Here is a 22,396-nt window from a genome sequence, read left to right as displayed (position 1 = left end):
ATTTTTTGCTGGTGGGGGCAGGGCAGGCGCGTACCCCCCACATCCTTTGGCTCTGTGAAGCTGCAGTACAAGAGCCGAGCTCGGATCTCTGCCCCTCCTCCCGGATTTTTTTGAAACCACTTCAAAGCCGAGTTGGCGGACGACTGAAGCGACCGCTTCTGTGCCGAGCGCGCCGCCGCTCCCCTTCAGCGCCGCTCCCCGCGGCACAAAGCGCGGCGTTTCCCTTTGATTCCCCCGTTTGAAAGCGGCGGGGCGGCAGCGGGCAGCGCTCCGCGCCGGGCTGCGCCCGCCCGGCCCAGCGGACGCGCGGGGGGCTCGGCCCGGGGCTCCCGCGGGGCCGCCGCCAGGGGGCGCTGCCCGCCGCAGCCCGAGCGCAGCGCGGGGCTGGGCCCGGCCCCGGCCCCGGCTGCCCGCGGCCCGCTCGGCTCCGCGCCGCGGCACGGCGGAGGCTGCGGCCCGGGCCGGGAGCGGCGCGCAGGGGGCTTCCGAGGCCGGGCCCCTCCGGCTGCCCCCCGCCGCGAGCTGAGGCCGCTGCCCGGGGGAGGGGCCTGTGCCCGGGTGGCCTGGCCTCCATTTTGAGTCCTTCCCGCCGGCAGAGGCGGCAAGCGGCGGGGCACGAGCAGCAGCGGGAGGCTGGCGGCTCCGTGCGCTGCAGCAGGCGGCCGAGACGGGCGGGGTGCCTGCCGGCCCCGGGGGGATGCCTGGCACGAGCGCAGGGTGGAAGAGCAGGGCGTGTCCGCGGTGTGGGTTCGCGCACCCTGCGGTGCCCTCGGAGCTTGAGGCATCTGAAAAGCCTTACCATAATGTCATTTGCGACCCGAAAACGATGCGGGCCCTCCCACGTCATGTGAGGGGGAGTGCGTTCGTTGCGCTGGATGCTGCTAATGCACAGGTCTGACCGCCTGCTGTAGGATTTTGGTTCGGCTGCTTGATGGCCTATGTACCGCCCTGGGGCATGAGCTCAGGGAAGACCACCTGGTACCAAATCAAGAACCCCACCTAATGCCCTGGCCCAGTGATCTCTTATCAGAATACAGACAGAGCTTGTCTGTAGATGCCTCAAACCTGGAGCTGTTCAAGGTCAGGCTGGATGGGGCCTTGGCCAACATGATCTAGTGGGTGGCATCCCCGCCTATGTCGGGGGGTTGGAGTTAGATACCTTTGAGGTCCCTTCCAACCTGAGCCATTCTATGACTCACTGTGTGATTGTCCTTGCTCAGCTTATGAGGGCACGATCACAGCTTACAACAGTGCAGCTGCGCTGCCAGCATGTGCAGTGTTTAGTTAGAAGAGATGCAGGTCATGGCTGTTGTGCTTGGGAACGGTGGGATGGTGACTTTGCGCAGGGATCAGCAGTAATAAAGCAGTAGAAATGTGTCGCATTGAAGGAAGCACCAGGTAGCTCTATGTCAAGGTGGAGGCTGCTGATGAGCGGTGTCCCTCAGGGGTCTGTCTTGAGACTGGTACTGTTTAATATCTTTATCAGTGGCAGAGACAATGGGATCGAGTGCACCCTCAGCAAGTCTGCAGGTGACACCAAGCTGAGTGGTGCAGTCAATATAACAGAAGGAAGGGATGCCATCCAAAGGGACTTGGACAGGCTGGAGAAGTTGGCCCACGTGAACCTGCTGAGGTTCAACAAGGCCAAGTGCAAGGTGCTGCACCTGGGTCGGGGCAGTCCCAGACACGAGTACAGACTGGGTGGATCTTTAAGGTCCCTTCCAACCCAAGCCATTCTATGACAGACTTGGGCTAAGGTTAATAAATCTGATTTCTGTTCATCTGGTGACACTCTTCAGGTTTTGTAGCCAGTGACAACTTTGCGTGCACTATAGAGCTGCAGAATCAATAGGCAACCTTTTTTGTCTGTTGGTTCAGGGCTAAACTGGATGCCTGTACATGGCTTCTTACCAGACAGCATCAAGAATCTAAAGACAGCAGTGTGTGTTCTCACCTCTCAACCCCAGCATGTGAGGCCTGATGCTGGAATCATATTCAGTTTCTTACAGCAGTATCCAACCAGAGTATTAGGGCACAAGCCTTTGCAAAAGGCAGTTCTGTGTGATTCAGCCTAGTTCTTGCTAGCGGAGAGTCAGTGAGATCATGAGGCCATGTCACTGGAAGTCTCTTTAAAAAAAAAAAAATGCTTTTCTTTTTGCCGCAGCTTGGAACAGGGATGTTGTATCTTTAAGGCACCCCCTTCTCATTCCACTAATACCTCAAGGCCTCTGAGTGATTCTGGAGGAGAGGATCAGTGCAGGAGTTTAAGGCATCTCTCCCTGCCCTGCTGCACTGCTCACTTACTGCTCCGAAGGCTCTGCTTTGCCATTTCCATGGGAACCATTAGTTGCTAAGCGACTGGAGCATCATCTGTGCTGAGCCCTCGCATCTAATTATCCCATCACGGTGGCGGAGAGGGGCTGGGGGGGGATTAACTCTTCTACCATGGCAGATCCATTGACAACACTTTAGTAACATTTAAAGGGACATTGTCTCCCTTCTGCAGCATTTGTCGGTAGTCTGTTGCTGAGACAATTACTTGGTTTTCTTGCATCATTTGAGCTTGAGGAGAAATACAGGTTTCTGCAAGTAGCAGAAAAACTGTCTGTGCTTGTGGCACTCCGGCTGCCCATGCACGGAACTCTCCTGGGAGTTCTTGGGGCTTCTTTCTGGTCAAGTTATGCTTGATGTGCTTAGCTGTGTGTTTGGACACTGCAGTCTTGTGGGCTCTGTCAGGGCTATACTTCTAGTCCTTCATATATCTTCTTTGCATTGTGATAGCCTCGATGCTGCCCTTACGTTATTGTGCCTATCCCAAGAGCCTGATGTCATGTCTGCTCCGTGAACTATTACCAGTCCTTCAGAACTTAATTCCTCCCGCATCTGCTCTTACGGACGGCCCGCACACAGGCCAGGCCTGCACTTCCAGTCTTTGCGTGGGGATCAGCGTACCGTTATGCCTACTTCTGTTAGAATTCGGGCGTCTACCACATCAGGTCCCCCTACAAAATGCTGTGCAGAATAGATCATGCAAATCTCTACCTTCTTGTTGCCTCTTGTAAGATTTTCTCAGCAATGGAATAGGTGGGCAACTCATTGTCTTTGGTGTGTCTGCACCACAATAAAGCAAACATTACCTACCTTGATACTCAGTTCAGTATTATATTGGTGTTTGCTGCTGTGAGGGCTGGAGATTTATTCTTCAAGGATCCACGAGGATGATTAAGGGAGTGGAGCATGTCCCTTATGAGGAAACGCTGGGGGAGCTGGGTCTCTTTAGCTTGGAGAAGAGGAGACTGAGGGGTGACCTTATTGATGTTCACAAATACGTAAAGGGGGAGTGTCAGGAGGATGGAGCCAGGCTCTTCTCGGAGACATCCAGTGATAGGACAAGGCACAATGGGTACAGGCTGGAACATAGGAGGTTCTGCTTAAATATGAGAAGAAACTTTTCCACAGCGAGGGTGACGGAGCACTGAACAGGCTGCCCGGGGGGGGTTGTGGAGTCTCCTTCTCTGGAGACTTTCAAAACCCACCTGGACACATTCCTGTGTGACCTGACCTAGGTGTTCCTGCTCCGGCAGGGGGATTGGACTGGGTGATCTTTCAAGGTCCCTTCCAGTCCCTAACATTCTGTGAGCACTGAAAAGCTGAGGTGTAAAGTAACGATCAAGGAAAATTTTATTTCCTGAAACCTCTGTAACTGGACAATATCAGCTACCGATTGGTGAATTTTGAATGTTCAGATAAAATAATCAGTCTGAGAGCAGATTCTGATTTTGAATTTGCTAATCCAAGATCGATGTTGTGCAGGACTCGGTCTCCCCACCTTAATAGACTGCATCAGGCTGAGATTCTGGGACTTGTGAGAAGAATGGTGCAGCTACCAGTGTGACTTATCTTTAGACAAATTGCCTGAGCTTTTTTGTTTACCAGCTTTCCTGGAAGTCTGACTGCAAGGTCTGTGGTTGAATAAATTGTATTAGCTTGCCTGCTCTCACCTGGCTGGCTGGATACTGAAGAATTTCTCTGTTACCACTTTCTCCTGAGAAACGGACACTTTGTGATTTGCTGAAGTGATTGCTTTTCTAGTGGCTAGATCTTTGAGGCTGTGGAGATTTGTTAGACAGTTTTCCTTTTTTGTTACTGTATAGGTCTATGAACCAGCTGAGGTTACTACAAGGCTTCCTAGCAGTGTTTGCTGCACCTTGCGGAACTACTGATGACAGACCTTCATCAGCAGAGCACTTGGAAAAGTAAGAGAACCCCTCACACCTCTGTGAATTGTCTTTGTTTCTGTGTCCATCCTTGAATTCTAATGTCTTTCACTGCAGCCAAAGCCTGCAGGCATCATCCAGCCCTGGCGATGTGTTGTGCCGACGTGTTAGCAGCGCTTCCTCCAATAGCTCAGTGCCAAGGCACACAGCGCCCTGAGTAGCAAAGGTGGCTGCTGGCTAGGTGGGATGGGGCAGCTGGGGGAGATGGATCAGGTGCCCCTCCCTCCCTCCCTCCCTCCCTCGCTGCCAGGGTAGGTGGGTGGATGTAGGTGTTATCAGAGCTCTTGTAACGTTCTTGGGGAGAGGCAGGTGGAGGAGACACTTACGTGGACATGAAAATGGGAAATATAGTTAAAGTCCATATGTTAACTAAGAGCTGGAGGGAAGAAATAGATTTCTGCCTGAAGTCTCATTGGTGTTGGCATAATGCTAACAGACAAGGAAGAATAGTTCTGGAGGAGAAGAAAGCATGGGAGATGAAGGTGTTGTGCAGGGGTTCCTGTGGTTTGAAATGGAGAGGATAGTTTGAGGGAATAACATTGTTTTTTCCAGCTGAGTTTGGGAAGCACAAAATAGGAACAGTGTCAAAAGCAAAGGTCTGTGGGTTCTTAGGTGTAAACGGAATGTGTCAGGACTAACAGGAAGATGTTACAGGCCTTACCCACCTGTGTTTGTTTCACTTGCCACCATGCAGCCTGCTCATGTGCTTTCTTGTTCCCTGCATGGGGACTTCCATTCCCCAGAGTGTCAGACCGGCACTCTCTTCTCCTAAAAGAGCTGGGTGTGAGAAACTTCTGAGCTCTTCTTGACCCCCTCAGCAGTGAGGACCCCAGCCAAGCACATGTCTAATGCATCTCCTGGGAAGGCAAGAGAGAATATCTTGTAGCTCAGTGCAGATCAGGGCTCCTGTTCATCTGCCCCTGGGAAACAGCTCAGATTGCTAAGCAGGTGCTGGCTCCCAGTGGTTTCAGATGCTCTAGTAAGGTATTTAACTCTTTTTTTCTTTTTCTTTTTTTTTTCTTTTTCTCAGAGGTCAGGAGTCAATGAGGTTACAGGCTCTGCTGCTCTGACATGCTGATGAATGCCAAGGGCAGGTAGAATGGAAAGATCTAATAGTTTTGGGTTAGACTCCTTTACTTCACAGGATGAGTTTATGGAAATGCACTGGGAAATTATACCTGTCCTCTTTGTCCTGGGGCAGACGGCAGGACTACTGGGGGGGAGGCTCTGCAAAAAAGATAGTTGGAACAAGGGTACACCACGTAGAATAGCTGTGAGAGCCGCTCCTACCTGTTGGTGCAGGCCTGTATGCCACAACTACCCAGCCCCTGCTTGTTCCTAGGTTATTCTGGCCTATAGCTATTTAGCATTGGGATCCCCAACTCCCTTAACTGCCCCCGTACCGTTACTGTGGGTTTGGAGAAGGGAAAGGGAGCTGGCTTGTAGACATGTTACATGGGCAGCAGCACCTTATGAGAACCAAGGTGAAAATGAGTAGAAGGGTTGTGGGTGTAGGGAAGTCTGTACCTGCTTATAAGAGGGTATAGCGACATCTGAATGCCTCTGTGAGAAAGGAAGGTGGTGAGCCAGGTGAGTACAGTGATGTTCGGGGGTAGGGGATGACTCTGCTTCTTAGCAAAAGTGAGACGAAGGTTGTGTGCATGCAGAAATTAAAGAAACTGTTCAGAACAGAATTTGCCATGTGCTGGGGGCTTGCAGGGATCAGGAGAAGCAAATGTGCAAGCCTGTGACTCACGCATGAGGTCCCAGAGTCAGGAAGGAGTAATCTAAAAGCTGCTTGAGCCATGTGCTGAATGTTAATGAGGCAAGCCGTGCTCGCAGAAGTGCTGCAGCCCAGCTCCTGTCACTGTGCTTTACTACCAGTGTGGCTGATTCCCTGAAAAGAGTGAAAAGACTCATACTGGCAGAGCATGCCTGATAACTTGAACTTCTGTGACTTGGATAGCAAGGCAGGCTGGGAGCTTGCAGAGCAGAACGATTAGCACGTCTCTTTGCTCTATCTGAAAGCTCTGTGAAATGCTCCTTTTGCACCTGCAGCCTCCTCAGTGGAGAACAGCCCTCTTCTGTTTGAGAACTCCCAGTACTGCCATGCATGGGGGAGGGAACGTGGGGATGGGTCAGCATTAATCCTTGTTGGGGCAGCACTGTCCATGTCACCGGGGTTAGCAGTGTTTCTGTGCCCTCTGAGTGGAGCGTGGCGTCAGGACAGAATCAGGGCAGACTCAATAAAGAGTTTTGCAGCTCTTGTCCACAGAGAACAACAAACTTGTTTTAGCAAGGCAATCCTTGTCTATCCTGGTGGATGAACACTGAACTGGAGTGGAGCACTCAACTACAGTCACACAGTGCAGTTGCACAGTGGCTTGGACAAGGAAGAAGTTGAAGTGAAGGAGGGGAATTAGAAAGATACAAGGTAATTGCTTAAGTTGGAATTTGACCAGGACACTGAATCAAACAGCCCGACTTCTGGGACATGTCAAGGGGTTTCTAGCAGCTTGTTTGAAATATGGGACTTGGGGTCTTGCAGTTCCTCCTCTGCGGTTGGTTCAGCGATAGGTTTCCTGGCTGTTGAACGGCCAGCGCAGTTTGTAGTTCATTCTGACGTGGAAGCAGAACTCAGGGATATCTTGCCCGGTCTGCTAGATTATACTGTCTTTGCTCTTCAGTTTCACTTGCATGCTTTCTCTTTTGCTTTTCTTTTAATTTTCTTTTGGCTTCTTGGGGCATAAAGGATTTGCAAGAAGAACTGAAGTTAGGGGAGCAGCAGCTGAGGAATCTTGCCAAATGCTCTACGCTGGTTGACAGTTCTCAAAACCAGATGGTTACTAATTAAAGGGAGTCAAGTGAGGAGGTTGCATTGGCCTTTCTGTTTTTTTCTTCCTTTGAAGGACATTTTTTTGTGACCCTGGAGGACCATCGCCTTCCCCTTTGTGCAGGGATGTCTTCAAGTGCTTGTAGTATGTGGTGATTCCACAGCCATCTGCTGGGTACTCTAAGGAGGAATTGGTTCTGTTCTGAAGAAGCAGGCGCACTGTTTGCTCTAAGCCCAAGGTAGCTGCCATGAGAAGTAGGAAAGAAATACAGTTGTTGTTTTTTTAAATAAAATAATTAAAGAAAACCCTTACATATCAGAGGAATTTCAGATATCGAGAAGAGCCTTTGTCCTGCAGAAAATCTGGGAGCTTTCCTTGAAGCCTTGTATTGTCAGTAGAAACAAGCCTGTCAGCGTAGCACTGCCCTTTAGCTGAATGGTACCGTCCTTGGGGAACTTCTTGTTTGTCAGTATGCTGCACCTTTCACACAGAGGAGCACTTTAAATACTGCCACTCTCAGGCCATTTGTATGCAAGTGGGCTGCTTCACGTGGCTTTTCTTCATGGTACTGAGAGCTGGATGGCTGGGAAGATGAAGGGCAAGCACAGTGTGTTTCCCCTTTTTTTTTTTTTCCAAGAACATTCAGTTTCTAGAGCCAATCTTAACAGATGCACTGTCTATGCTTAACAGTTCAACCTCATGTGGAAGAATTGTGTATGAGGAAAAATGTATTGGCAGTAACAAACACCTCCCACTCGGACTCATGTCCAAGAAAAGTGTAGCAGCTTTGTCTCAATTATATTCCAGAATTGTGGTCCTTCACAGACTCCCTTTGCTAGGAATCTAGTTCCTTCCTCCTGAAGGGCTGGATTTCGAGGGACTTGAACCAGGACTGCTGGTCATGCCTTCCACTCAGGATTGCTGGGTGGAATCTACTTTCTTAATATACCCATAATAAATTTTGCTGTCAGACCATGCTGTCAGGACCAGTATATCGTCTCTCTTAGGTTAGTTGCGTGGTTCCAGGTTGTTTAGGTCTATTGCTGCTGTATGTGGTCGTTTCCCTCCCAGTCTCTGGCTTGCTTGGTTTAATAGGTAGTTTTTTCCTTGCAGAACTTCAGTAGGGACCGAGCAACTTTGTACTTCGTCTGACAGCTCACCTCTGCAGCCTTGGAGCATGTCACAACCTGGGCAAATTATGTAGACAGCCTGGAGACCAACATAGCTCCCTCCGACCGAGGAGTGCAACAGCTGCCGGGAGTTTACTGTAGCAATATAAGCACAACGTGGAAAGTGCAAAATGTCTTTCTTTTCATTAGTCGTGAAAACAGAGGGTTTCAGGGGGCTGCCCTTCTTTTCCATCTTCCTCCAGTGTTTGAGCACCAACAGCTGTTGACTAGAGGGCAGAAGACATAATGAAAATTTTCAGGAGCACACTGTCCACCCCAGAAATACTTGGTGATCACATCAGAGGCTGGCTATGTGATGCCAACCCAGCATTCCCTACTTTGGTGGCAGGTTTTCTGTTTGTCGAAGGTGCCTATAGGTGTGTATGCCCATGTACTGCTCACAGTGCCCTATCCTACCCTTTTGGAGGGATTTATGAGAGTTTTAGGGATAAGCTTAGCTCTTCTGTAGGCAGCCCTGTATCGTGCTGTTCAGTCCATTTTCTTTCTGCCCTCGCCATGTTCTCTGGAAACACAAGGGCTTCTTTCGTGCCAGAATTTTACAGGCTTGTAGACAGGAGCAGCTCTACAGACTGCAGAGTCAAAGCAAGGATCTCAAACCTAGCTCTCCTTCTGAACTGAGGAAGTTGTGCTGAGTGCCTGAATCAAGGGGTGTCTATGCAGTTTGTGCCAAATGCAATCCAAGACCCCTGGAGATCTCTTTTCTGGGACCAGCTGGATCTTGTACATTTTTACTACTTTATACCAGGTCTGGGAACACTTTACCACTGTCTAGTCTGGGCAGAGCTGATCTGACTTGCTTTAGTGGTGAACCCAGAGCCTTTGGCTGCTGTGGATGATGCTGGAAATTGACTAGCTATTGCTAATGTGGCAAGAGGGAAAAGTGGCTTCCTTTTCTCTGCATTTGTAGGGAACTCTGGGCTGCAGGTACAAATGACCGTTCTCTTCAGCTCTTCAGCTACACCTTGTGTTGTGGGGCCAGGGCAGTCTGCCAACAGGACGTTATGGTGCTCGGGACATGCTGGGGACTGATGGGGCTGTTCCTCTTCCACGTCCTCAGATCTCGCCAATGCGCAGCTACCTCTGCCAGGTAGATAATGGCAGATTTCTGCAGGAGCTGCACCACCTGTGGCTCCTTGTCCTGCTGGAGTTGCAGAGCAAATGTGGACAGATGAGGTTGCTTTGCCCTAGGTGGGCTTCTCTGTGTGTTTCTGTGGAATCAGAGTGCTGGTGTGGGGTCAGTCTGGAGGGCAAGGCACTGTCCTTTTGTGTCCCTGATGGCACAGCACAAATCCACCTCTGTGTGATGCTGCTGAAGCATCCCTCTCCCTGTCATGAAATATTCATGCCTTTCTCAAAACAGGCTCCAGCACAGCAAATCTACATGTCCCTCCCCTCCCCTGCCCCCTTTACACCCCGGCAATCTGTGCTGCAGAGAGGGTGGCTGTGGGCTCTGCTGTGAGGTCAAGCCAGATCCAGGCAGCTGATCTCTGTGTCTTTGAGGAAGTAAAACAGCAGAAAAGAAGTAGAAAAACCCCAGGAGGTGCTTTTGAGCGTTAACCCCTTCCATGCAGGGAAGCACCAACAGAAGCAGAGTACAGTGAGCAGTCTAAGCAGTTAAGGGAGAATAAGATCTAGAGAGCAGCAGAGATGAACCAGTCCTTTGTGAAGCTGGGAAGATGGCTCCCAAACCTGGGAATCCTGCTGGAGCGCTCAGACCCTGGTGCCGTTGGATGGATAGGTTTGAGTCCATCTCATGCAAGTTACTCTGCTTCTCTTGAAAGCTTTTCTTGAAAGCTTCCTTGATTTCACTGTATTTGTTCTGCAAAGTGAGAGTCCTTGCTAGAATGTCATGGAGAAGTATTCTGTTTCCCCTGTGGGTAGAAGAGAATAAATCTTGAACCTTGGGAATTACTTCTCTTGGATTTTTACATTCGGGGCATTTTTGAGCTGCCACCTCATTTACAGTTAATATGTCAGTGAAAGTAATGTACTGAATGAATTATAGAGAGACTGCTCCAGTCAGAGGGAAATTTCTGGGCTGGGAGCAAGGACTGGGAGCGGAGGCATCAAGACTCCCTCAGTAGCCTTCTGTGAGCCCTGTTGTGCAGTGGGAAGCCTCGCTCCTCGCGAGAGGACTCTGCTGTATGCAGAGCTCCCTGGGCAGGCACAAAGGGGAGGAGGAAGTGTGGTACCTGTCAGACATTACAGCGCAGGTGTTATTTGAGTGGCCTGGCTGGGCTGGTGGATGCAAGTGGTTCATCCCTCCCTGCTCATCCCCTTGAAAATCTGATTTGCATTCCCTTTTCTTCCTCTGGATCCTGCTGTTACCATGGGAACTATGTTCACAGTTGCATTTCATTGGCTTCTGGAAAAACTCCTTTTTCCCTTTTCCTCTTTTCCACCTTGGACATGAGGCTGTGGCAGTCAGAGGGTGGGGAAGCTTGCAAGGATTCTGATAACTGGGGTTAAGGCAGCATCTAGAAGGGGAATTCCCATTCTAGAATGGGAAAACAGGGCAAGACCTTTAGGGACTGCAGGAAGCAATTGTGCTTATGTGGTCTTTAGCTTGGTCTGGTCTTTTCTGCGTCCTGTGGCTATGAAAGGGGTCGTGGAGACCTCTTGTCCACACATCTGCCTGCTGAGCCAAGGGTCTCTCCTACTTTGAGACCACTGTTGTCTGTGGTGGCCTGAAAGCCACCACCAGAGCGGTACATACTGTGTTCCTCGCTGTAGCTCAAGGGTTTTCTTGCCTGTTTCTGCTGAGACCAAGCTACTGTTGGGACTGTGTATGGGTGAGAGAAGGTAAGGGAGGAGATGATGTTCCAGGCTCTTGTGCTGTCACTCTTTATACTGCCTTTTGCATTGTTCAAGAAGGTTGTGCTTTGGCCTGGTAGTTTGAGAGCATACACAGAAAGTTGCAAGCAACTGAGATGCTGCATCGTAATGAACTAGCACTTGTTGGCTCACCTGTTCCTTGTGTCACTGTGCGATGCGCCTCAGTGTTTCCAAGTGCAGCATACTTGCTTAAACAGGGAGAGAGATTGCCTTTGAATGAGGAAAAACCAGGGATGCAGTGAAAAGAGGTTCCTCAAGCCTGTTTTTAAGAAGGTTTGCCTTCTATTACTCTGTTCTCCGTACAGCAGGACTAGCAACGAGTCTGCTTGAAACTCGCCTCCCAGGGCTCTGCTCTTGTTGCCTTCCTTGGCCTGCCTAGCTGTGCTGCTAGGAAGCCAACAGGGCTTTGGCAGCCCCTCCCCGACCCCAGCTCTTTCTGTCTGGACAGATCCCACCTTGATATTTGCACTGCAAAGCACCTCCAGCCTCTTCTTGCCAGGCCAGCCCCTGCGTTTGGTGGGCTAGCTCTGCCAGACGCAGCTCTCCTGCAAACCTCCGCATTGCCTTCCATCTGGGAGAAGATCTTGGTGCTTGGTTCTCGATGCTCATGCTGTACAAAGGGCAGGTGCCTGTTAGGCAGATATTAAAGAAGGGCTGCCTGTGCAGGAAGGAATGATTTTGATCGTTCCGGTGCCAGCTCTAAGCCACTGCTGCTCTCTGGAAGGGAGCGTTTGTTTAGCTCTTCGTATTCTAGTGCAGGAATGAGGACGTACTGCGTGCTGCAGCAATTCAGCTCCTCACTTCTGTGTGTAGATGTCAGGGCTCTGTTCGCTGTTTTTCATTGGAGCCACGCTTTTTCCCTCTCGGCATCAGAACGGCCCCTTTCTGCCGCGCGCACGCCGTTGCCGTGTCACCCGCAGCCCCGGAGAGCCGCGTCTCCGCGCCAGCCGAGAGAGAAGTGAGCCCGGCGCAGGGAGGCGGCGGGGGCTCTGCCCCGGCCCCGCTGCGGCGCCTCAGCGCCGGGTGCGGGAGGGCCCCGCCGCGCCTCGGCGGTGCAGCTCGGCCCGGCCGCGGGGTCCCGGCCCCGAGCCGCCGGGAGGGGGGTCCCGGCCCCGAGCCGCCGGGAGGGGGGGCCCGGCCCCGAGCCGCCCGCCGCGGCCGCCAGGCGGCGCCGCCCGCCCGGTCCCTGCCTCCCCCGCGCTGCCGGCGCTCGGCGGGGCCCGCGGCGGCTCCCGGCGGCCGGGCGGGCCCCGGGGCGGCGGCAGCCGTGGCGCCGGGGCTCCCCTCCCCGCCCCGGCCCGCGGGAGGAGCCGCGGCGGGGGGCGGGACATGGCAGCAGCCCCCCGCGCAGAGCAGCGCTGCGGGCCCGGGAGGGTCCGAGCTGGGGTAAGGCCGGCCCGGAAGCCTCGTGCACGGAGCAGGCTTCTTTACAAAGAAAGGGATCTCCCTCTCTCCTCTTGCGCCGCTGGCAGCGCCCCAGAGGGACACACAAGTATTGCTAAGACTGGAGAGGCTGGCCCTGTACGTGTGTTCCTGTGCAGCTCTGTGAGTGGCAGGTAATAACACGAATGTTGGGTAATACAGGTATCGTAAGGTACTGCTGCCATACGTACTAACGCTACACCACCTGGATGCGATCTCTTTGGGTTTTGAGAGGTCTGAGGCAAAAGACCTGCTTTTGCTCTTGCTACAATCTCCTCTTCCTTGAAAGCTGGGACCAGGCCTGGAAGAAGCTGTAACACAGGGTTATACCAGGACGTTTTTCTACTCGTATCTGCATCTGGGTTGTTGCTGCTTCCCCTCCCTCCCCCCCCTGCCACTGTCACAAAAAGATCTACTGCTGATACTGAGAGGAGTGTTAGGAGAGGCAGCCTGCCTCCAGCAGCTCGCTCGCCTCGCTCTGCACCGTGGAGAAGGCAGTCTGGGGTTTGATAGTGCCCCTGCATCAGCAAGGGTGGGTGCAGAGGGCATGTTGTAGGAGAGCATGGAGGGAGATGCGGAAGTCTGGAGCAAGAGAGGCAACTGGGGAGAAAAGTAGTTGACAAGTAGGTGGGCAGGAGGAGACTCTTCCTAGTCTCAAGTTCCAGAGAGCCCTAGTGGCAGTCAGCTGAGGTGCTCAGCACCTTTGCCAGGAAAGTACCACCAGAGCTGTGTATGCATGCGTGCTTTGAGAGTCTGGGGCATGGATGAGCAAGGGTTGAGTGAAAGCTGAAGGAGGAGAACTTGGAGCAGGGCTTGTGGCTTTACTCGCAGTCCCCCTCTTCGGGAGCACATAGGACAGCTGGATCTGATCAAGCAGAGGTGTGGCAGGTGAGTCTGGCTCTGTTGGCCTTGTGTACCATCACGTTCACTGCCTGACTGTAAAACTCACCTGGTTCGCAAGTCTGCCTGTGAGATGCTGCGGGAGAGGCTTTTCCCTCTGCTAGAGATTTGTGTGGCTCAAGTGTTGCATATACTAAGGTGCACATGTCTGTCTTGGGAACAGAGACTGGGGGGGGACAGGACATGGATGGCAAGCGCTAGTCCCGGCTATCAGCGTCACAAGTCATTGCCATGCTTGCAGATGACGCAAGGCAAAAAATCAGTAACTTTTTCTGTTACGGCTCCATTTACAGAGCAGTGCTTTTGAGTGACCCCAAATAGTAATTGAAATACTGAGTGAAATAGAATTTGCATCAGGCTTCTGACCTCACTCAGAACTGACCTGGTCTGTGCTCCGGGATTTGCTGACAAAGGGCTCAAGTGCCTGCAGTGACCGAGCTCCCAGGGCTCCTCCAGAGATGAAGAGGCTGAGTAAATAATCAAAGGGAGGGGTTGCTCCCTGCCTAGGTCTCCTTCACTGTAAAATTGTAGTAACAGAGACAGCAACACCTGTTCTTACTCCTTATTCTGCCGTTTGGTTCTTCCCGGTACGACGCACCACAGACTCCTTGGTGCTCTGTGTGCAGCGTAACTTTGGGAGCTGGCATCCATGTGCTGCGTTGCGTGTCTGCTGCTTGTGGCCATACATACTTCTGCATGCAGGCAGAAAGCACATCTGCCCTGGCACCATCGTGGGTGTACGAAGATTTGCATGATGTCTCTAACGAGCATCCATCTGCCCGTGTGCTCCTCCTGTGCGCGCCGTGCGGCAGGCTGGCTCTCTGGGTCTGCCTGGGGAGACGTGCGGGCTGCCAGGGGGGCAGCGGGGCCGGAGGGGAGCCCAGGAATGTGACCGCTGCCAGCCAGTGCTGAGAGCCGCCTCTGTTTGTACAGACCTGAAATCCCCTGCAGCCTGCGCGGGGCCTGCTTCTGCCTGCGCAGCTAGCCAGGAATGTCACACGGAAATCTCGCTGCTGCAGGGGGAGTGCTGCATTCCTCCCCCGGCCGGGGGTCCCTCCGGCTGCTGCTCCCTGCCCGGCTCTCGGGGGCCGCACGGCGCCCTCCGGGTGGGGTGCTGGGGCGAGGCGAGGCAGGGTGCGCGCCCCGGCCCACCCAGCTGCCTGCCTTCCCTCCGGTTCAGAGGGGGGATCTGGCTGGCTTTGTGTCACTGAGGCGCTGTGATTTCAGAGCCAACCCTGCCTGCTCAGTTTTTCCAAACCCTCACTTGGAAGGAAGGAGCCATATCAGGATAAGAGTCCTCCCCACCCACCCCGTTCCCTGCCACCTTCCTAGCTCCCCAGCCAGCCCAGGCCCTGGGTGGCAGTGGGAGGTGCTGTCTTTGCTGATTGCTGCATTTATCACACCGGTGGCCTTGCTAAATGGTTTAACCCTTTGCTCCCTGCAGACGCTGCTGGCGTTTGCTTCTCTGACAGCAGGCTGGAGTCTGTCCTGCTGTCAGCTGCTACAGCTGTGCAGGCTGCCTTGTGGGCTCCAGTTTTCATGTCTGTGCCTGAGGTGAGAGAGGCAGCTCCCACCCTTGCTGGCTGGCAGGAGTTCCTTCCTCGCTTCAGTGCCAGTAACCCTGAGCTCCTACTTGGTTTGCCACCAACCAGAGACTACTCAGGACAACAGCAGTTTAATGAGACAGGAAGCAGTGAAGCAAATGTCTGTGCAGGGCCCCATGCAATGAAAACACTGCAGCCCTGGCCCAAGTAGTTTAGGAACCACTTATCCCGTATCCTGACGTGCTGCTGGCAGTTGCACGAGGCTGCTGATGAGCTAGCTTCCAAGCAACCTGTCTCCTGGCACTTGGCACGGGCCTGTGATGCTGTAGGTGCCCTTTATATGGCTGTAGCGCGTAGCAGAGGCCACCTGAGACCAGGGTGCTGTAGTGGGAGTTGAGCTCATCTCCTGTGCCAGAATCCTAGTGGTATCAGGGCTTTGTGCACACCGCAGTGGATATGGGATGCAGTGAGCATCTGAGCTCATGAGAACGTTAGTCTGGCATGATCGTTCAGAGCGTGTGGAAGTAACTGTCAAGGGAGAAGGCTTGAAGAACAGTGCCATGCCAGGAAACGTGTGTTTTAGGAGTGCATCTGATATTGTAGTGATAGCAAAACGTACAACATCTGGAGCCTCAGCACCTTTGTGATCCTGAATTGTGTCAGGAGTTTAAGTTTTTGCAAGAAGACGGTGTGTCAGCTGCACTGTGACTGCAGTAGGGTATTCTTATTTGGGAAGAGGACTGTTTAGCCTGATTAAATTCTCCTCCGGTGCTCCAGTGCAGGCTGCATTTTGCCTTTACAAATGCAGCATAGGAAGATCCCGTGGGGTATGGAGGGGGCCACAGGACCCACCTGGTCAGATAGAGCAGGGCCTGACTCCAACAGGAGGGCACTGAGCAGGAGGCTGGGGCTGACTGCATCACGTCGTATGTCATATCCATGCTCCCCAGTTTCTTCTGGCAGCAGTAAGTTAATGGCTTTGGCCTGTTGGATAGGTGATGGTTAATAAGTTAGAGTGAATGAAACAGGCTGGGATCCTCCTTTGAAAAGAGTGTAGAAGCCAAGCTGGACACTCCTGATCCTTTCTAGATTCTTCTGGCCAACAGCACGTGCTGCCTAGGCAGCTACGGAAGTGGGAGAGGTAGCACAGGCTTCTCACAGCTGCCTGCTGCTGGCTGTGGCCCTGCTCAGACTCTAATGAGCGTGTAACGAGGGAGCCTATTCTTCCCTGGCTGGACTGTAGGCTTCAAGGCCAGGCACAGACCTGGGGCCTCTGCTGGGCTGGCTTTTTACGCATTTCCCTGAGTAACAGCTTGTGGTACCATCAAAACAGATGTGGGATTGAGACCTGATGATGCAGCCTGGGAGAGATGGAACTGTGGCAGGTACTTGCAGGTCTGTGGGACAGGATCCTGTGCCAGTGTCTGAGAGAGAAGGGACACAGTGGCCTGGAGTCTATGTAGAGATAAGTTGGTGGGCAGGACTGTTCAGGAGAGCTGAGATGTTTTTAGGCCAGAGTCTACCTCTGCAGTAAAAAACACCTCTTCCATCTCCTTTCTGGACCTTTGCCTTTCCTGGGGAACGTGGGATGAGTGAGCCTGCACGTGCCAGGTCTGTGGATTTAGTGTTGGAGCTGCCACAAGTTTCCTACTCTGTGCCTTCTGGCAGATGCCTTTGCTGCAGACGAAGGGACTAGCTCTTAATGCCAGGCCTGTCTGTAACCACAGGGATTAGGCAACCTCCTTGCTACACCTCTGTGCCCAGGTACATCGATCAGCAAAGCAGTGTCTTGTCACCAAGGTGTTTCACAGCCCCAGACTTGCTTCCTTCATCCCGGGTCATCTGTGTTCTTCCATCACCAAAAGGCTCTGCTGGGGGTTGATCTGAGACTGGAGTGAGCCACTAGGGAAACCGTTCACAAAGAGACAGCTCCAGCTAACTGTGAATCACATCAATTCCAGTGTAGTTAATTGGGCCTAATTAATAATATTCATAAGTGTAATGAGGGCCTTGCCCACAGGGGTCTTGTGAGGGCCTGAGCTCGGGGATGGCGTTCTGGAGAGGTGAGAGGAACGAACAAGTTCCAGAGCCGTGGGACCTGGGTTCCCTGTGCTCCAGGTGTCCTCAGTGAAACTGCAACGGGACAAGGCTGTGACCCTGTAGCCCAGTGTCTTCTGTACACCACCTTTAGCTCCCTGTTTTCCTAGCTAGTGCTTTCCAGCTAGTGTGGCTCAAGCTCCTTGCCTGAGCAAATTACTCCGCAGCACGTTACATACATCACAGGGTTGCTGCTTAAGCTTCTTAAGAAAGCAGCATGGGCTGACCTGAGCCAAACTGTGACTACAACAGCATGAGTGTTGAGGAAGTTCCATCTCTGCTTCTGAACTTTGTGACTTGGATCTGTCTCCTGATTTTATCAAATGAAGGGGGGAAAAACAGCATCCAAAGACCTGAGGGCTGAATACTTGTGCTTTTGTGGCATTGGGGGTACCTCTGTCTTCCCAACAACTATGTAGCTTGGTTCCCTGCGTGCCTGTAAGAAAGGGTGCAGACTGAAAGGGAAAGTTGCAGTAGTGCATCACGCTTCAAATAAAAGCAATAACAAAAACTTTCCAAAGTGTATAGCTGATAATAGAGCAGCATCATGTGATAATCCCAGTTTAGTCTGTTCCAGGACAATTAACCCTTTTGTTCCTCTGGGGATAGCTCTGGAACAGCACCACGCTGTCCTTGGGTCCTTTCCATTGCTAACTGTAGTACAGACACTCTGTGGGGTGCCTATGCACCGCGATCCCAGCCATGTATAGCATACGTACCAGCAGAGCAAAATGTGTCAGGAGCTTCTGGGTTGCTGGTTGTAGTGCTTCACAGTAAAGTCTGGCGTCATGGTCACAGGTGGCCTCCTCTTGGTCTTCGGCCCAGGGAAATCCAGTTTGGAGGGGAGGCTCTTGAAGTAGCTGGGTGTGCATTTTGCTCGTTGTACTTTCCCTGTCACTGTGAGCATGCGGGGGGTCATGATCTGGAAGAGCCAGGGAGACTGAACGCCTTCTGCCATTGGAAGAATGAATTGACCTGCAAGAGAGAGGGAAGGATTAGCTCATTTGTTGAAATGCCCAGCACAGGTTCTCCCTTGGTGATGAGGGGCAGGCCCTTGTGTCCAAGCTGTCAAGCCAGCACTTCTCATTAGCACTGATTTGCTAGTAAAGAATACACGGGGAGAAAAATCTCCTGTGGTGTAAAGAAAAAAAGGGGCAGGTGACAGCCAGTCTGGGCTTCTCAGCCATGGGCTCACAAATGTGCTGATGTACCAGGTAGCTCCTGGAATGAGCTGCTGCTGTGTTGTTGGCATAGGAAGGCTTTCAGGAGCTCCAAGGACTCTGCTTCCCCATCTCCTCCCCTCCCTGTCTCTCCTAGTGTGGGTGTAATGATAAAGGAGGGAACAGGAGACTGGGAGTCAGAGTCAAGTGCAGGGAAGGCAGCTAGCCCAGCAGATGTTAAAGACAGAGGCTCAGCACTGAGCTGGCAGCAGCTGATCCTCCTGCTGCCATTTCCCAGCCTCACTCATCCACTTTTGTATGTGCAGTCTGGGAGAGGCGTGAGGGGCTCTGATGTAGGGAGCTTGGGAAACCGAGGGGAAGGGGAGAGAGGGAGAGGTGACGAGAGGGTGACTCCCCCCATCCCCTGCCCTGCTGCATCAGGCTGAGATGGAGGGAACGAGTCGGTCTGCCTGCGTGCATGCCGGTTGCTGTGTGCCAGACAGCAGTGGCTGGGCACTGTCTTTAACCCTGTGTGCCCGCGCACGCCCTGTGAAGGGATGCGAGCCCCGTCCTGCTACTGGGAAGGATGAAAACAAAAAGACGTCGCTGCCTGCTGATGTACGGCCTCGCTGCTGCTTGGAAGGGGAATGCCAGAGTACGGCGGGGTGCTTGGTATAAGCAAAAGAAAGACTTCTGCCTTCAGCATTTTGTCACTGCATTTGTTGCACCCCTTGCCTGGGTTCCCAGTTCCTTAGCAGTTGTGGCTAGTGCCTGGGCAGGGGTGGGTGGCTGGACGGCCTGGGTCTGCACTGCGTGCTCCAGTTGAACTCCCCCAAGCTCGCTGCTGCTTTTTGCAAAGACCTCGATTCTGCTGTGAGCTGTGCCTGTTGCCCAGCCTTCCTGTTCGCCAAGGGCGGGTGCTGAGAAAAACCTCGGGTGAGCAAAGGCACATCTGCAAATCGTCCCTGTTGTCTGCTCCGGCCTCAGCTGGTTTCCCCAGGCACTTCTGCGGGTGGGCGAAGCCGCTCCGCTCCCGGGGGAAAACCCCGTCAGAGGAGGACTCCCGATCCTTTCCGTTCGTCTCGGGCCGCAGCGAGCTCGCTTCTGCCTCCCCTCCCCCGGCTGCCTCCCGGCCGCGGCAGCCGAAGCTCGCCGCGCCGAGCTCCGCGGGCCGTGCCCCCGCGCCCCGCCGCGCCGCCCCCTCGGCACGGCCCGCGGGGAGCCGCCGCCCCGCGCCTCGCCAGGGGGCGCTGCCGCCGCGTCCCCGGGCGCCCCCGCTCCGCGCCGCCTGCGGGGCCCGGGCCCCGCCGCGCCCTGCGGCCGCCGGGCCCGCGAGAGGCGGGCGCGTCCCGCGGGGCCGGGAGGGGCCGCCCCGGGGCTCCGCTCCAGCGGGCGCTGAGCCGCGGCGAGGCCCCCGGGCGGCTCGGGGCTCTCGGCGTCGGAGCCGCGGGGCCGGAGCGAGCCCCTGTGCGGGCCCGCCGGGGGCCGCTGCTATTTTCTTGCTGTGTCATTCCGAGGCGGGGAGGGTTAACGGCTGAGGGTCTGGCTCCGGCTGCGGCCGCTGATGTGTGCGCACCCGGAGCAGGAGGGAAAGGTGTATTTTCCTTTTCAATTAGGGCTGCTGCTTCCCATCAGCTGAGATTGATTGCTTGTCCCTGGATCCCCTTTAGCTCTGCAACGCTTTAAGATGCTGCCAAGTGGTCCCTGCCTCCAGCCCTCGCTTCTCTTCCCAGCCCACCCCTGAGCAGTTAGTGCGCTGCAGACAGGAAGGTGACATCCTGGTTAGGATGCTGCTGGCATCATCCAGAAGCGGGTGGACTGCCTTAATAGCCTACTGTGTGCGCACTTGTACGGCTCCCCTCTGCTTGCAGGGGGGAGGGAGCACGCAGAGAGCAGCCAGCGAGCCAGCTGTGTCCTTCCTCAGCTGTGTCCATCACACGCCTGTAGCAGCAGCAGTCTCCCAGTCGGGCTGCAGCTCCCGAGGCCTGTGCCATACGCTGCACGGAGGGCTTCCTTCCCGCCACCCGTCTGAAGCAAGTTGCGTATCTGAAATAGGTATTACTTCTGGCGGAGTGTGCACCCAGCTATCTCCAGTCATCTCGTCTCCCTCATCTCTCTGCTCCCTGAGTCTCCTCTGCTTCTTCCTGCTCCTGTCTCCTTCACCCCAGCATACCTGTCTATGGGGGGTGGTTAAGACGTTGGAAACTGTTGGTAAAGACAGCAGTTTACTGCTATTCCTCAGTACCGGGGCCAGTGCTGTGTGCATTTGTGTCTCGTGTGTAGGGTCTAGGAATGGCAGCAGGGAGGGGTTCAGGTGTGAGATATCCCTGGTTCATCAGTGTTTGACAGCAGGGCACATGGGGTGTCAGCACAACTTAAATATGAGGCTTGAGGGGTTTCATGTGAAGTGTCGCAGTGGATCAGAGTGGGCTGATAAGCCAAGCCTGAGTAACAGAGAGATGGGCGCTGAGAGAGGTCCCGATGCTGTTGTAGGGAGGTCTGGGATGTGTGCGTTCAATGGTGGTATTGCTGCAGAAGGACAAAACGGGGACCCATAGGTAATCGTATTGCTGCGAGATAACTGGGTGCGTAACGTTCCTGTTAGCGCAGTCAGACACACATCCGGACAGTCGCTTGGAGGGAGACAGACATCTCCACTTAGGGGGCTAAGAGGCAGCTTCAGCCTGAGTGCCAGGTGCCAGGCGCTCTCTTCCCTTGCTGCCTACGGCCTGGACAAGGGCGTTCTGGCAGCTGCTGCCTGAGCTGGCGGTGTCTCCAAGTTGGAGGTCTCCGTAAGACCTAAAGTCCTGGTAGCAGCCACTCGCTGCTGCTGCTTTGACAGTCACCCTGCATGGTGTGGCCTGGAAGGCTCACCTGGCCACGGCAGCAGCGCCGCAGCTGCAGGCTCAGCCTGGCTCTGCCATGGTGCCGGCAGTGCCCAGCTCTGTCTGGACGTGCTCTTGCGTGTCCGTAAAGCGCGAGTGCCGTTCGGAACGAGGGGACCCCCCTGTTCTGCAAGGTGCCCCTCTCCCTTTCCGTGACCGTGCCGTGGTTTGGACGCAGAGCAGGCGTTCAGCTTGGGGTCTGCTGCAAGGAGTGCCGGGCCGAGCCCTCTCCTGCAGGCTTTATTTCTTTTGGTGCCGTTTGCCGCGTTCCGTGGCGCGTGGGGAAAGCTTCTCGGCCGCAGGCCCCTCGCAGAACCGAGGCCATTTTGTCCGCACCCCCGCGGGGCGGCCCGTCCCCCTCCTCGGCGCTGGCAGAGCCAGGCCGGCCGCGGCCGGAGCCTTCACCTGGGCGCGGCGCGGGGCCGCCGCGGGCCCGCTCGGGGCGCTCCGGGGGAGCGCGGGGACGGCGCCCCCGAGCCCGGCGAGGGCGGCGGGGGGGGGCTCGGCCGGGCCGGGCCGGGCGCCGCCGCCGCCGCCGCCCCGCGCCCCGCCGAGGGCGGGCGGGCGGCGGGCCCCGCGCCCCGTCCCGGCGGCCGGGCGGCCCCGGCGCCGCCCCGCAAGGTGCTCGTCCCCGGCAGGCCGCTGGGAGGCCGGCGGAGAGCCCGCGATCGGGAGGCGGTTAATCGGCGGCGGAGCGAGCGGGGCTTTTATTTTGACAGGGCAGCGCTTGGCTCCTCGCACGGAGGAAAGTGAATGATCCTGTTTCTCCAAATGATTATTCAGGCTCCGGCGGAGAAAGGAGCACTCGGCACGCAGCGCCTTGCCCCTCGCCACGGCGCCCCCGCCCGCGCCCGGGCTGCCGCGGCCGCCGGCACCGGAGCCGCCCGCCAGCGCCGGGCCGCCCGCACGGCGGGGAAGCCGCCCGCGGCTCGGGGCCGCGAGGGAAGCCGCTGCTCGCCGCGGCCGGCCGCCGACCTCCGCCGTCGGGCGCGGGCTGGAGCCGCCGCCGGCGAGAGCGACAGGAGCGGGGCGCCGGGCTCCGCTCGCCGCGCGCCCCCCGCGGCCCGGCCCCGGGGCGAGCGGCGGGGGCACGGCCCGCGGCCCTGCGGCGGGCGGCCGAGCCATGAGCCCGGCCCGCGCGGCCGGCCCCGCGCCGCCGGCCGGCGCTGAGCAGCCCGCGGAGCAGCGCCGCGCCGCCACGGGGGGCTCGCCCGGCCTGCCCTGAGCCGCGCCGCCGCCGAGGTGAGTGCCC

The 22,396-nt window shown here is 55.2% G+C and overlaps 1 protein-coding gene across 6 annotated transcripts in view; it reads left to right on the top strand.

Annotated features, from left to right (window-relative positions):
• BCL9L (BCL9 like) overlaps positions 1–22,396 on the top strand; it is an 88,360-nt gene that overhangs the window by 9,313 nt on the left and 56,651 nt on the right. For 3 of the 6 annotated variants that reach the window (XM_083808324.1, XM_083808327.1, XM_083808325.1), the window contains exon 3: positions 4,155–4,256. The exons of 1 other annotated variant lie outside the window; for it this stretch is intronic. The gene's annotated coding sequence lies outside the window, so the exon portion shown is untranslated. Of the gene's footprint in view, positions 1–4,154; positions 4,257–12,542; positions 12,693–22,238; positions 22,387–22,396 lie in introns of those variants that run through there. 2 more of the 6 variants (XM_083808330.1, XM_083808326.1) reach the window with 2 other exon arrangements.

Source organism: Anser anser (genome assembly GCF_964211835.1).
Source record: "Anser anser genome assembly, chromosome: 22".
Lineage (NCBI taxonomy): Eukaryota > Metazoa > Chordata > Aves > Anseriformes > Anatidae > Anser > Anser anser.
This window is presented reverse-complemented; position numbering and strand designations above follow the sequence as displayed.